We start from the raw sequence: 14855 nt of genomic DNA, 5'->3' as shown, positions 1-14855 counted from the left end.
GCAGGCCCAGGGTGCTGGGCGTGGGCACCGGGAGCCCCGCCTCCACCCTCGGGGGCCACCGCTGCAGGACCAGGGCCCCGGGGAGTGAGCACATCATCAGGGGCCACCCGAGGACGGCATCCATGACCCCTGGCCTGGGCTGCAGGGGCTCCTTCCAGTCCTGCTGGATCGGGGTGGGGGTGGAGAGGGGAGGAGTCTCCTTTGACAGCAAAGAACACGTGGGGGAAGCAGGAGCAACGAGCTGGGGCAAGTATCCCCTCCACGGGCCAAGGGAAAGAAAAGGGAGCCGGTCCCTGCCTTTGCTAACCACTCACTCGGCTTTCCCCAAATCACAGCCCGAACCACCTTTTTCATTAAAAGAAGATAACAAGCGACCGAGTGAGAAGTGCTGACCAGAGGCTGGACGCCGAGCCGAGTGCTTCAGAGATGTTGATTTAGTCCTCACTCGGTGGGAATGGCTGTCTCACCCCCAACTCCCTGGCATTTACAGAAGAAGAAACAGAAGTTCAGAGAGGTCAGGAGTGTGGCTGGGAGCACAGGGCCGGAGAGTGGAGGAGCTGGGTTCTCAGGCCGGCCTGGTACTCGAGTTGCTCGAGAAGCGTCGCCACCCTGGGAGCTTATTGGAAAAGATCTCGGAGTCTGCCCAACACCTCCCGGACAGAGCCTGCATTTGAACAGCATCCCAAGTGATTCCTCGACCCCTGCAGCTTGAAGCAAGCTGCCCAGGGCTTGAGTCCTGTCCTGCAGGTGGCTCCAGGGGGCTTGGTGGCCACAGCCCAGCACGTCCCACCAAGAGCCGGTGTGACTGGAAGGGGCTGAGGACACACGGACGGCGCCGTTCTCACGAGGTCTCCCTGCAGCCCCGCAGTCGAAAGGAGCCCCCTTTTATCACTGCACAATTTACCTGCTCAGACCTTGTGTGACCAGCACCTGGATGGAGACAGAAGCCTTCCCAGCCTCCAGACAGCTCTCGCCCTCTCCTGAAAACACCCCACCCTCTCCATTCTGACCTCCACCTTCCTAGATTCCATCCACGGCTCTTAAACTTCCGGTAGAGGAAGCCACACCAAATGCTCTTGCACCCCTGTGACCCTGAGATTCTGAGTTACTGTCTATGTCAGTATTTCCTTTTTCAGGGCCCAGTAGCACTCCACGTGTGCACACACCACATCTGTCCATTGTAGTGTTGGTGAGTATTTGGGTCGTTGCTGCTTTTCAGCTATTCCCAACAAAGCTGTCATCGGTATCTTTGTACATGTTTAGGTGGTCATGGGCGCCCATATCCTCTTGGGTTAAACGCACGGGCACGAGACTGCTTCTACTGGGCAGATGCTTAGCTTCTCCCGTGTGGCCGCGCTCGGCTGTATTTCTGCCCAAAGCCTGCGAGGGTCGGGGCTGCCGCTTGGCCAGGGTTCTAAGTTCTGTCCCGAGTCGCTCTCCTCCGGAAAGGAGAGACACGAGTCTACCAGGTAAGACGGACAGGATCGCAGTCAGCGCTGGCACACGCCGTGGGACCCGAGAAGTCAGAAGCCCAGCCCTCGAGGGTACCCCAGAGAGGCCCGGCCCCCAGAAGCTGCTGCAGCTGGAGTTCGTAGCATCTGTTCAGGTTTCAGGAAGGTCCCAAGTGGAGACCGACCTTCAGAAACAGGGGAAACCTCAGGGCAGACCCGGGTTCCTGGCTGGACCCACTGACCAGGAGCTGGGGAAACGGGCTCTACAGATGCCCGCGTGGCAGGCGGGGTGACTCACTGAGGGCGCTGCCCTCCACCCCCAGCTGACCACAGGCAGCCAGGACTTTGGCCTCAGGAGCAACGATCAGGGGCTCGGTGCCCACGCTGGTTGCCCACTGACCCCTGAGCTGCGTCCAGCATGCCCACGCCACCGCCTGCCATCCTGTGGGACAGGGTGGACGCTCAGGCCCTCCTCCCCGCTCCCTTCTCCACTCATTTCCGAAAACTTTTCTTCATCATTCAGACTATTTCAATCATGGAAGAGTCACAAGCGGGGATGAGCCCGTGCCCCTCCGCCCAGGCAGCCACCCAGGAGCCGCCCTCCGTCCGCGGAGCATCTCTGCCAGGACCCCAAGTCCGTCCTGGACCTCACAAGGTCTCACGTGGCCTTAGAGACCCTTTCTTACGCGGGAGAACGGAGCCGCCCTCACACCACCCGGTGACCCAGCAGGCTGACCTCAAGGACGCCAAGTGCCCAGCACCTCTTTCTGTGCTTCTGTCCCCCGCCTGCCTCAGGAAGAGCCCCACGTCCTCCGCCCTTGCCTGGACGGGTCTGAGCCCTTCTTTCCAACATTTTGAAGAGGGCTGAGTGTGGTCCTTTGGAAACCACCGGGCCTGGTCCTGTGGGCTCGTTCCACCTGAGACTCACGAGTCCCCAGAAAGGGCGCGGGCCCCGGCTGTCACCGTCCTGGGGCCTGGACTCACCTTGGCTTTCTCCTCCACTGTGGGTCCCCTTCACCCCTCTCCAAAACCCTCCCGTGACCCCTGCAGCCGGGGCGAAGCCTGTCCTGGGGTCCCCCGTCCTCCCAGGCGTGGCCCATCCGAGCGTGCGTCCATCTGTGCTGCCCGTGTGACAAGGAGCCCAGCTGGCTAGCCAAGCAGGCACAGCACAGGACCCTGGCCCGCCCCCCAACACCAGGCGCCCAGTGGCCCTCGGACTCTGCGTAACCTGGGGCATCGTCACAGGGCAGCGCTCACTGGGGTCTGCCGGGTGACATGTCAGGTCACCAGCCAGTCCCGGGAGGTCCCCGTAGCGAGCAGATCGGCTGCCGTGGCTGTGATGGCGTAAAGCAGCCACCAGCCAGTGACTGACGCCAGCTTCCTGAGCCGCGCCGTCCCTGTTGGGTCTTCACGCGGGGATGACGCCCCACCAGTGAGCCTGGCGGCCCCACACCCCACACCGACACCCCTGCTGCCCGAGGGCCTGGGGACGGCCTTCAGCTGAAAGCTGCTGTCCCCGGGGCGAGCCTGGCGGACCCAGCTCCTTCTGTGACGGAGGCTGGAAGCCACGCGGCTCCCTCTGCCAGTCACGAGCCCCTGCAGTCAGAAGACACCCGTCAGGGAGGGGAGAGCCAGCCACGCTCTGAGAACTGGGGCGGAACCTGGGCGTCTCTGGAGGACACCGCTGGCCACTGTGGGGTGAGGACGCAGTGCGTGGTCAGGCCCCAGAGCCCAAGCTGCCCGTCAGCAATGCTGGTCCCCAGAGCAGCCAGCAGACTGTGGGGCCCGCGGCCACCTGAGCAGTGAGCCTCCAACCAGTGCCACGCAGGGCTCCGTGTCTTGTCCACCGCTCTCCTGGACGCCTCCCCTGGACATCCACCCGAGCACCTTTCTCTCAGCCACGGCCCCTTGCTTCTCCTTTCCTTCCCAACAGACCTGCAGAGATGTGGACTCCGAGCCCCATCTCCAGCTTGCAGAACCCAGCGTGCCTACCGCCCACGGTTGAAGGACAGGGCTCTGTGCCTGGCACGGGCAGCGCTTGCTTTCCTAAGAGTCTGGATCGGTGCTGGGCGCGGTGGTGCACGCCTGTCATCCCAGCAGCCTGGGAGGCTGAGGCGGGAGGATCGCAAGTTCAAGGCCAGCCTCAGCAACTTAGCCAGGTCCTAAGCAACTTAGTGAGACCCTGGGTCTATCTAAGAAGAACTGGGGATGTGGCTCAGTGGTTAGTGCCCCTGGGTTCATCTCCAACACACAACAAAGGAAAGGCTGGTCCTTCCGCCTTGAAGACCTGGTCCCCGCCTCGGGCGCCTGCTCAGACACACCCCACCGCCTCCCTCTCCAAGCGCTCTGGGCTCGGTCATCTGTGGCCCCGTGCTCTTCACCACAAGAGTGAGCATGCTGCGAAGCTGCTTAGTCCCCAAACTGTCCCCAAGGGCTCCTTTAATCCTCCCAAAACTGCAGGAGGCAGATCGGGCCACACCCCCACTGACGGGGAGAAACAGACACAGGAGGCAGCCTTCCAGGATGCGGAACGAGCAGGGTCCAGGACTCCACCCTCGCAGGAAGGAGGGGCAGGCCAGGAGAAAGCACCAGAATTCCCACCCGGGCCGCCTCCTGCCGGGCGGTGGGCTTGCTCTTGGAGGTCACAGAGCCAGGCTGGCCAGAGCCTCCCGCCTGCCTTGGAATCCGAATCTGTGGACCAGGGCCCTCCACGGGGTGGACCAGGGCCCTTCACGGGGTGGACCAGGACCCGGCACACGCTCACAGAAGCTCGGACACGCTTGCGAGCTGCAGGGCGCCCGGGCCCGCTCTGGAGCTCGGGACCGTCCAGCTGGCAGGCCTGGGCGCTGAAGGAGACGGCAGTGTTGAGGGACACGTGACTCGTGTCCAGCACTCCTCTGTCTCAGGTGGGACACCTCCTCAGAGGGAGGACCGTGACCACAGCCAGCGCTCAGCATGGGGACAAGCTCCCGATGCTCTTTCTGCCTCAACCTGAGGCCACACAGCCCGGCTGGGGCTGGGACAGGGAAGATTGACAGGTGGGAAAGGCCCCCTGGGGACGGATCAGCCCAGGACAGTGACAAGAAGAAATGAGCACGGGCCACCTGTGACCAGCGCTCGCGGAGGTAGAGGGACGAGAGGCTCGGGGCCAAAGGCTGAGCCCACACACCGAGCCCGAGCCCAGCAGGAGCCGGGCTGAGCGTCGGCCCCGGGGGAGGCTCGGCCCTGAAGTCACAGGGCGCACCCGACTCTGGAAAGGGGCCCTGGTTGTACCCAAAGCCACTGCACAAGGTGCCAGCTGGGGCTGCCAGAGAGGCAGCCCACCAGTGTCTGAGGGCCAGCGGCCTGTTTAGGAGGTGAGCCTATCCCGAGTGGGGAAGGGGGACACCAAGCAGACCACCTGCCTCCCCTGGGACCCCGTCCATGCCCGGCCTGTGGAGACTCCCCAGAGATGCCCAGGAACAGTCCCACAAGTAAAGGGCAGGCGTGCCCACGGGAGGCATGGACGGCACGCAGGCCTACTGCTGGCCAGAGCTGTGTGGTGGTGGGGGAGCCTCTCTATAAGCAGTTTCGCAGATGTCACAGAGGAATTAGCTCAGAAAGGGATTCTAAGGAAAATCTGAAAACCAAGCTCCCTCCAGGAAGGGCCCCCAATTCCCTAGTTCATCTTTGGTACAAAATATGGAATTCCAGGGGCGGGACGAGGCTGCCACGTGGAGCTGGCTCCTGGCCAGAGGCAGCCCAGCCGTGGCCCGGGGACACTGGCGTCCCTGGGACTCGTAGGTTTGCGGGGTCTGGGCACCCTGGTGCTTCTGCTCCAAGAAGCCCTCCTGGCCACCCGCCATCCTCAGGCGAGGTGCCCCAGCCTGTGCAGCAGCCGAGGGTTCAGGCTGGGGTCACACGGCCTGCCCTGTCCATCAGGTGCAGCCCAGAGCCAGCCTGGCCAGCTACAGCCGGGGGCCAAGCCTGCCTAGACTCAGCTCCCGGCAAGCGGGAAAGCAGGCTCTCCTCTGCCATCCAGGCACCAACTTCCCTCCTCCCTCCTGTCCCTGTCCCCACCCTGGCCATCCATGGCCAGCCATGGCTAGATTTGGGAACCCACTCCCTGTTGTCGATTGCAAACGTGGCCAACACGCACAACAGCTTCTCCTGCAAGAGGAGGTGCCTACGTCCACAGCTAGACCCGAAGCTGTCCCTGGGTCTCATCTGACCATCCAACTGCAGAAGTGACCTCACGCCAATTCTGAGTCCAGGCCGCCAGAGACTGTGCTCTTCTCTGGGAGCTCTTGGGTCCCTTCACCACATGAGCCACCCAGGCTGGCCTTGCTGGGTGACGGGAGCCCACGGGGCCTTGGTCATCTGAGCTGAGACCGTCAGAGGGCAACTGGACAGCTGACCTTTGCATCTGAGACCAGAGCACCCCAGCCAGAACAGGACTGCCTCTGCTAAGGCTGGGTGGCCTGCAAAATTGTCAACTAGGTAGACGGTACTGTTACGCTACCACGTTTCAGGGCTGTTTGTTACAGAGCAACCGTTAACCCATACAGTTCCCCAAGAGAAGAATCTCAAAACGCCTCACACATGGGACCCAGTACGGTAGGGAGTCCCTGCCCCAGCCCTCCACCCGTGCCCTTGGATACGGCGGACAGAGGCAGGAACGAGTCCCCCTCTGTCCTTAGTGCAGAGTTAAAGTCGCAGAGTGGAGAGTAGAAAGCCCCATGCCTTGGCCAGCAGAGGCCCCGGCCTCCACCTGGAGGATTTTGCCCTGAGCCTCCTGTGGGTGCTCCAGGCTCATGGTGTCCCAGCAGCCCAGCGGGAGGAAAAGCACCGGAAGAAGGGAAGACGGTCTTCAGGTCAAAGCTGCTCAGAGGACACACACGAAACCTCGCAGCCCAAGGCCACGGGCTGGTGTGGCTGCGCCCGCCTGCATCTCCCTTTACTCACCCACCCCTGATCGGAAGCCGCGAGCCGGCCTGCGCCAGCCAGGCGTGGAGCAGCCCCGAAGGTTCCCAAGACATCCACCTTCGCAGGGCCCCTCCACAGGCTGGCCAGGAAGGTGGGGCACGGACAGCGGATTAACAGATGCAGCCTCAGTGGGCGGCGGCTGGGGAGGGGCACCTGGTAAGTCCCCTGCGTGTTACAGGCCACACCCCAGAAAGGGTGTTCAGAAAAGCTGCTGGCATCAAGTGGGGGTCCACGTGTGTGTCCCTCCAAGACAGACCCTCTGGGGACTCCCGGGGGTGCCACCTCTCATGGGGACAGGCGTGACAGCTGCTCAGCTGGTCCACACTGCCTGGGCAGTCAGTGGGTCTGCTCTGCTGACTGCTGGCCAGACCCAAGTTTGTCACTGGCTCAATGGCTCACTCTTTTTTTTGGTACCAGGGATTGAACCCAGGGTGCTTAACCACGGAGCCATATCCCCAGCCCTTTTTATTTTTTATTTAGAGACAGGGTCTCACTAAGTCACTGAGGCTAGCCTTGAAGTCACCATCCTCCTGCCTCAGCCTCCTGAGCCACGGGCCTGCCTGGCTCACTCTCTTTAATGCACCTTTGCTGAGTCCCTGCGACAGGTGAGGTGTGGAGCTGGCTCCAGGGCACAGAACTGTGCCCACAACTGCACTCAGGCCGACAGCTGGCCAGGGAGAAGGACAGGCAGCGAGTAACAGCCTCCCTCTGCACACGGCACCCTCTGGGAACCTGAGAGGCAGTTTCAGACCTCAGTCAGAGACACGGAAAACTCAGGGCTGTTCAGCAGGTCCCGGGGACAGCGGTGGGGACATCTGGCACAGTGGCACGGGCCACCTGCTGCAAGTCTCACCGTCCCCCTTCGGCAAACCTGCCGTCAGTGAATGGAGGTGCAGAAAGTGACCCTGGGGCCAGGTGGACCTTTCCAAGTGCCTGCTGTCGCTCCTCCAGGTGGATCTGGGCAAGGTGCCTGACTCGGCCTCAGGTTCCCTGTGGGCGAGGACGGCGATGGTCTAGGGCGCAGACCTACACCCTGCCACGCTCACCCTCCTGAGCCTGGCAACAGTGAGGGCTGCGGCAAGCCCAGCTAAGGGGCGACACTGACCAGCCCCTCAGGAGGTGTGGCCATCAGGGCAATCTGGCCCAGGAGAGGTAAGCAGAGTTATTCAGTAGGGTTCCTGGGAAAGTGGCAGCAGGCTAGCTCTTTAAAAAATGATCTTTTGACCTTCCTCCCTTCCTTCCCTGTCAGGGATATGGCCATGATGGCTGGAGCTACATCAGTCAGGTTGGACCAGGAGGTAACTTTGATGGAGCCCACACACTAAATGAAAGACAGGAGTCTGAGACTCTGATGATCACGGAGTTGCCTTTACCCACGGCTTCCGAACTTCAGGCTTCTTCAGTGTGTGAGAAAATTCATCTTTTAAAATCGCGGTTATTCTTGCTGCTTTCTGAAAACTAGAGGCAATTCCTAATACAAGCAGCCATCCCTGTTAAGCAGGGTGACTGCGTGCGGTCACTGACGCAGGGTGTGCCCCGGGGCGTGAGGGCAGAGTTCCTGACTATACTCTCCAGACAGTTCTGGGTAACCAGCTGACGGAGACCAGTTCTGAGTTCTGTGAAGGCCCAGATCAAGGTGCAGCCAGTCTGGCATGCTGATGGCCAGCTTCTGTGTCCTCGCATGGTGGACAGAAGGAAAACCCTGGCCTCTTCTTACAGGGAGGCTAATCCCATCATGGAGAGCCTCCCTCCCCCTCTGCTAAGCCCAAATCATGTCCCCAAGTCTCCACGTCCAAATCATCGCGCTGGGGTTGGGCTTGAACCTGTGACCTGGGGGCGCATGCGACCTGCAGTGGACGATGTGCAGGTCACTCTGCTCCAGATGTGTCCACAACTGCTCACACTAGACGGGCCTCCATGGGGAGCCTCCCAGGAGGGGGTTAGCAGTCCCAGGCGGCCCCATAAGGGGAGAGCAGAGCAGCCGAGAGTCCACCGTGGAGAGGGGACGGGTGCTGCGTCCTCAGTCCGTCCTTTCTGGCGGCACTTGGATGGGGGCCGACCATTCATCAGAACCACTCTTAATGCACAACGGCAAAACCACAGCGTGTGACCCAGGAGAGACGGGCCGGGCAACGCTATCCACCGTTGAAGCACCGCACAGCAAGCCCCTGACCCTCTGCTCTGCAGGCGTCCAGGCACTGTCCCAGGTCCTGTCCTGGGGGAGAGTCTGGCCGGGGCCAGCAGAAGCACAGGGCAGCTCAGACGGAGCCTCAGAGGACAACTTAATGGAGGTCAAGGTCGTTTGCAAAGGGTGGACCAGATGGGAGGAGCCGCAGAGGGAGCGAGCGCGGGGTGGGCGGGGGCAGCGACCGTGGGTGTGGGTCTCCAGCTCAGCTGCCCCAGGTCCTAGCGGGAGGCTGTCCCCCTGGAGCGGAGCCCTTGGAGACAGGGCCCAGCGCCCTGGGGCATCCACTCGAGGGCTGAGACCTGCAGAAACCAAGGGCCCGTGGAGCCCGTGGCTGCCACTCACTCGAGCCTTCCCGACAGGCAGGGGCCAGGAAGGCGAGGGAGCCTGGAGGGGCCACCGGTTGCCCCTTCAGTCCTCAGACCCTGTGAGAGACAGACCGCATCAGCCCCCATTTACAGACGAGGACACCGAGGCCCTGAGAGATCAAACCCGTGCACATTAAACAGATCACATGCTGCGGGGCTCCCAGGCACCAGGGCTGCCTGCTAGTTGCCCGGGGGCTCCCAGCAGGCTCCGGCTAGACCGTCAGTCACAGCCTCTCAGACGAGGCGGCCATGCCCACCGGTGCGCACGCGGTCACTCTGTTTCTGTAGAAGCAACGGAGCTTCCTGAAGTGGAGCTGGTGATTTGCAGGATCCTCCGAGGTCAAGACCGCCGTGCTGCGTCCAGGCAGGGCCACATTCTGAGACCCGAGTTTCAGGCGGTTTTGTCATTGTGCAAAGAGCGCGTACGGTCACAGCCGTGGCAGGCCCGCCTCTCACCCTGACCGCGTCGTATGGACCACAGAACAGCTGGTCCCCCGGCAGAAGCATCACCGGGGCTGTGTGGCCACGGTGGCGAATCCAGTGACGCCGTAGACTATTCGTCCTGACTGGTCAATGTCCCCGCCACCCACTCGAAAAATCGATGCTGAAACAACCGAAGTCCCGTCACTGAAATGCCCCTCCACGGCAGCCCGGAGGTCGACACCTGGGACCAGCAGGGATAGCCCAGAGCCAAGGTGACCCCGTGTCCCCTGCAGCTGGCCACCCTGCCCCCCGCACCACCTCCATCCCACCCTGGATCCCTGGCTCAGAGTTCCCAGGGGAGAAGGGTTTTCCCGGCCCGGAGCTGAGGGGTCAGGGGCCCTGGCGTGGGCTGTGATGCCGGCGGCCAAGCTCCGCGCGTCCGCGAACCGCAGGACAGCGCAGCAGGCGTCCGCTGGCCTGTCCTAGGTCGACGGGCTTCAGCCCTCAGGCGGTCCCGGGTCCAAGGACGTCACGGCAGCCAGCTTCCCTCCGGGTCTTCACTCATCTTCCCAAGCCAGCCCTGCCCTAGGGCTCACAGAGGACCCCCAGGGCGGCCAGCAGCTGCTGGAGGGACCGCCAGCCTCAGACCAGCACCAGGCAGGTGCTGCTGCTTCGGGATTCAAGAGAAAAGCCTAGAACCGAGCGTCCTGGGCCCCGACTGGCCCAGCACAGGTCACAGGGCCTCCAGGGCTTCAGCAAAGCTGTGTCCCCACGGTGGGCAGGCTTGACCCTCCCTGACCCACAGAGACCAGAGGGGAAGGGTGATCCCTCTGAATCGCAAGGGCCGGGCTGGGGGAGAGGCAGCCCACGTCACCGAGCCACCAATGGGATGCCCAGTCATCCACCCAGAAATGTGACCCGCAGCGTGTCCACCAGAGGCTGCAGGAATTCCCAGGTTTCCAGGTGGCAGACGGACGTGGGGACATGGCAGTGACCCCTCTGGTGCCCCCACCCCAGACGTCCCCAGCCCTCGACCTCCTTCGTGACGTGGGGAGGGCTCACGGAGGTGGCTCGTGTCCCCACACTCACCTTCCGTTTTCCACTGTGGCTCCAGGGAACTCGACCCACATCCCTCCACCCTGGGTGGATCTGAGGGTCACGCCTCCCTGCAGCCACCTGCAGCCGCCTGCAGCGAGGCCCACGCCCCTCTGCCCTCCTCAGGGTAGGTGGCCCGTGGCACGCGCAGCTGGGAGCCCGTGTCTGCACACCACCCCAGCGAGTCTCCTGCCTGCGCAAGCACATGGGGAACGCCCCCTCCCCGCAGCCCTGCGGCCCTGGCCCCACGACTGGACCTCTGTGTCCAAGTGGCTTTCCTGGGGTTCCTGGGCGAGTGGCGAGTTGGGGCAGCGAGGCCGCCGACCGTGCGGAGGCCTGGCCCCGAGGCGGTAGCCACTTCCCACGGGCCGCGGTCACTGCCTCCCTTTCTGGGCGAGACTCCTCCACCCTGCTCTCTGCCAGCCCCACAGGCCTGGTGGCCATGCAGCCGCCCAGCGTGCCTCTCCAGGAGGGCTGCGCTCTCCGTTCTCGTCCCCTCTGCTCCCCCTGCTGGTCTCCACCTGCTCCCTGAGCCACCAAAGCCCCGCCCGGGGCCTCCTCTGCCCTCCTGGGGCCTTGAAGCTCCGTCCGCGGCTGGCCAGGTCGCCCCCGACCCCCCTGTGGCCTGCACCTCGCTCTTCTGCTGACCGCTGCAGGGAGCGCTTCCTGATAGGCTCGGTGACCCAAGCTGGGGTGTGGCCGTCACAGGCGGCCGGGGCCTGCTTGGGAGAGCCGCTCAGGAGGCGTTGAGGAAGGACGCAGAGGCACTGGGCGCCCAGAAAGAAGATTCGAGGCCCCGCCAACAGCATCCCCCTTCCAGGACCTGCCGCCTGAACCCAGCCAGACCCGAGGGTTTGGAGCTCATTTTCTTTTGGCAAAACATCAGCTTTTCTTTTCTAAGGGAAAAAGTAAAATACAAAAAGACACTCGCATAACATTGCGGAGATCAAATGGCTCTCGGAAAACTGCATGTGGATGAATGAGGGAATCAAAACCACATGCGGGCTTCTCCTCCGTCCCAGAGGAGCGGGAGCAGCAGAGGCCGAGGTGCGTCCCGAGGCAGGGCGGCCACGGCCCAGCGCGCAGAGGGGGAGATGAACTTCCCTGACTCTCACTCCCCTCTGGACTGGGCTCCGGGTCTTGTGAGAGGCCCGGAAAGGGTAGTGGATTGACACTAAGCTTGTGTGATTGACCCCAGAGGGCAGCCTCCAAATCTGTCCCCAAGAGAAAGCCAAGAGTATCTGCTGGAGCCGGATCTGTACAGGGCGAGTGTGTGCGCGCTTCTTTTTTGATGGTCCTGCTTTGCTGACACGGACAAGCTCAGAGGCAGACTCAGGAGCTGCCCAGAGGAGACTCGTGCAGGACTCAGGAGCACTTCAGCTCCTCACCTAAAGCCAGAGGAAACCCAGCAGCTCTTTATTTTTGTCCCTGATCTCCCAGGAGCAGCTGACTGCACCGTCACCGGCCTGCTTGGTGTGCTGAAGGGAGATAGTGTTCAATGAGCGTCACGCTGTAGGAGACCCGAGCACCACAGTCTCCCTCCTCTACCTCAAGGGAGCTACTCTTCTGCTCATTTTAAAAACAAGGTGACTGGGCACAGAGAGGTTAAGGAACTTAACCGAGGTCACACAGCCGGTAGTTGGGAAACCTGGAACTTAGCCCAAAGGTTTTGCCCACGCCAGAGCCTGAACTTCTGTTATGTCCTTCAAAATTCCTTCTGCTTTTGAAATGTGTTGCCCTTACCTAAAAAGCTTCTTGTGATATTCTTTCTGTCCTCCTATCACTTGGCAAAACCCTCCCGACCCTCTGAGCCAGGTTTCCTGTGTCCATGGAGCCTCGTTTTCTTGCTGTGCTGGGATGGAACCCAGCAGGGCCTCCTGCGTGTTAGACAAGCTCCTACCACTGAGCTGCTCAGCCCCCCACCCCACCCCAACCCAAGGTGTTTCGGAAGCCTCAGATGGGCCGGGACTTCCGCCACCGCCAATCTCCCGAACACCTGGTGCAGCTCCCCACAGCAAAGACCCCGCCTGGCACGTGACTGGCAGCCCCGCTCTGACCCCCACACGCTGCCTTTAACCCCCCACTGGACACGGTCTGGCTCAGTCCTCGTCCATGCGGCAGGAAGAGGGAACCGGGTGAGCGAGAGACACAGGCAGCAGGCCCAACAGCCGCCCACGTGGCTCCAGCGCTGGGCTGCTCGAGCTCCCTCACCCGACCCAAGGTGACCCTGGAGAATATACTGGCCGCTGATTTCTGCACGGGCTGGCTAGGCACCCCACTCCTGAGGTTGGGGGAGAGCGGCGTGGGGGCCACCAGTGGAAGCAAACTCGCGGGGAGCAGGCTGCCGCGTGGACGAGGCTTCTAATGAGACGGGGCTTCCAGGAGCGATTCGTGCCAACCTCTCCACCCTGAGCCGGGGTGTGTCATTATCCCCATCTTACAGAGGAAGAAACTGAGGTTCAGGGAGGCCCTAAAACCAGAGTCAGGGTTGGAACCCAGGCTGTGTGCTGCAGGCTCCCAAGCTTTCCCTGCTAAACTGGACCGCCTGGCGTCGAAGTCGGCCTCCAAGACGGCGGAGCAAGAGATGGGTGAAGGGCAGCAGCTGTGAGGGAGGCAGAGGAGCCAGGGCAGGAAGGGCCGGTGGAACTGCCTGGGCCTCAAGTCCCAGCAGGGCGTCCCACCGCCCAGGAAGGGGCCTGCACAGGCCTGCATGCCCTCCAGCAGACGCAGCCACAGATTTCGGAGCCCAGCAGAACTGGCCGCCCGTCACTGCCCATGGCCAGAGATCTGAGAGCTGTGGCTGTGGCCACCCCAACAGCGGGCAGATCCTCAGGTGGAGCCAAGCACTCGCGGAGCCAGGGTCGCGGTGAGAAAATCAGGACGCAACGGGGCTGGGGCAAGGGCGTCCCCGAGAGGCACCAGACGCCTCTGGGTGCTGGAAGGTCCAGTGCCCTGTGCAGGTGGCCGTGAGCACCAGCATCTTTCAGGAGTCACCTGGGGTTTGCAGGCCTTGGCCCGCTTGAGACAGAATTTAGGAAAAGCACTTACCGTGTGTGCGCTCCGGCCCACGTCTGCGCTTGGTCCTGGGCGCACAGTCCAGGGAAACTGTCCCCGGGGGGCATGCAGCAAGGGGATGGACAGCTAGCCCGAAGCAGGGGGCCCCTGGGGGCAGCGGCAGAGGCGGCTGTTGCAGGTGGTCGAGTGCAGTTCCTTAAAGACCCTTGCAAGAAACAGGCACTCATGATTCGCAAGCAAGTCGAAACCCTCAGACTGCGCAGGAGGAGGATGTTCAGGGAGAGATCAATCACGGCCAAATTGGCTGTGACTGTGTCCGCTGGGACCTCAGGGGCCCGCAGCCCCGGGAATGCCTCTTCCCTGGAGCCGGGCTCATGGCTGCACCTGGCAAGCAGTTCCATTTGGCTTGGAGGGAGCCGCTGGGAGATGAGGGCTGATGCTTTCCAGAGTCAGGAGGGATTTCCACAGGGCTGTGCGGGCGGCGGGAGGCCGGGCTCAGGGGAGGCGCGCTGAACTCACCTGTCACCTGGCAGAACCGACCCAGGAGCCCCGAGAGCAGCAGATTCCCCGGTGGGTCCATGTGCTCAGAGAAGGTGCTCTACGGAAACGGGCTGGTCTTGATCACCCCCAAGAAGAAAGGAAAGAAAACGCCAACCCCTCCAAATGAGGCTTGGGTTTCTCCAGCGCGTCCCTCATCAGGACTTAATATATGGATTTGAGACCAGCACGGTCTCAAAATGTGACTTTCCACGGCCTCCAGAGGGAAACATTATAAATAGCGCCTCTTACACTTTTCCTAGGGCTTCTCCCCGCTCTTTGAACCGTCCTATCTTTTCAGTCTGTGATAAATGCAAAAAGAAAAAAAAAATTTTTTTTTCCCCAATAACTGAGTGTGCCACCCCGGGAACATAATTGAGTCCCCGAGTCAAGCGCATTAGGAAGATCTCTATCAGGTGCCATCGCGGGCCTGGCCTGAGCTTTATTTAAACTGTCTGGATCAATCCAGATCAATGTGACGTGTCCACACCTCAAGGCATGGTTAGTTTCCAATCAATTAAGTTCCTGTGACTTTATGATTAAGAACCCAAGGTTATAAAACACCAATATAAAAATCACAGGTTGTAAGTAAGCCTCGCCCGAGTCACTGTGTGTGCAGGCGTGGTTTGGAGGTGACCTGGGGACAGGGGCCTCCCAAGGCCCGGTTTGCAGTAGCCCAACAGCTTCATGGAGGCGGGCAGAGTCTGGAGCGGCCTGTGGCTGGGCTCGAGTCCAGACGGAGCTTCTCTGAAGTCCGGGCCTTACTTCCGGCAGGAGCAGCATGCCTGGTGACAAGCAGATTGGGGTCCAGACCCC

Source organism: Sciurus vulgaris, assembly GCF_902686455.1.
Source record: "Sciurus vulgaris genome assembly, chromosome: 19".
In the NCBI taxonomy this organism is placed as follows: Eukaryota; Metazoa; Chordata; class Mammalia; order Rodentia; family Sciuridae; genus Sciurus; species Sciurus vulgaris.
Note: the sequence above shows the minus strand (reverse complement) of the source record.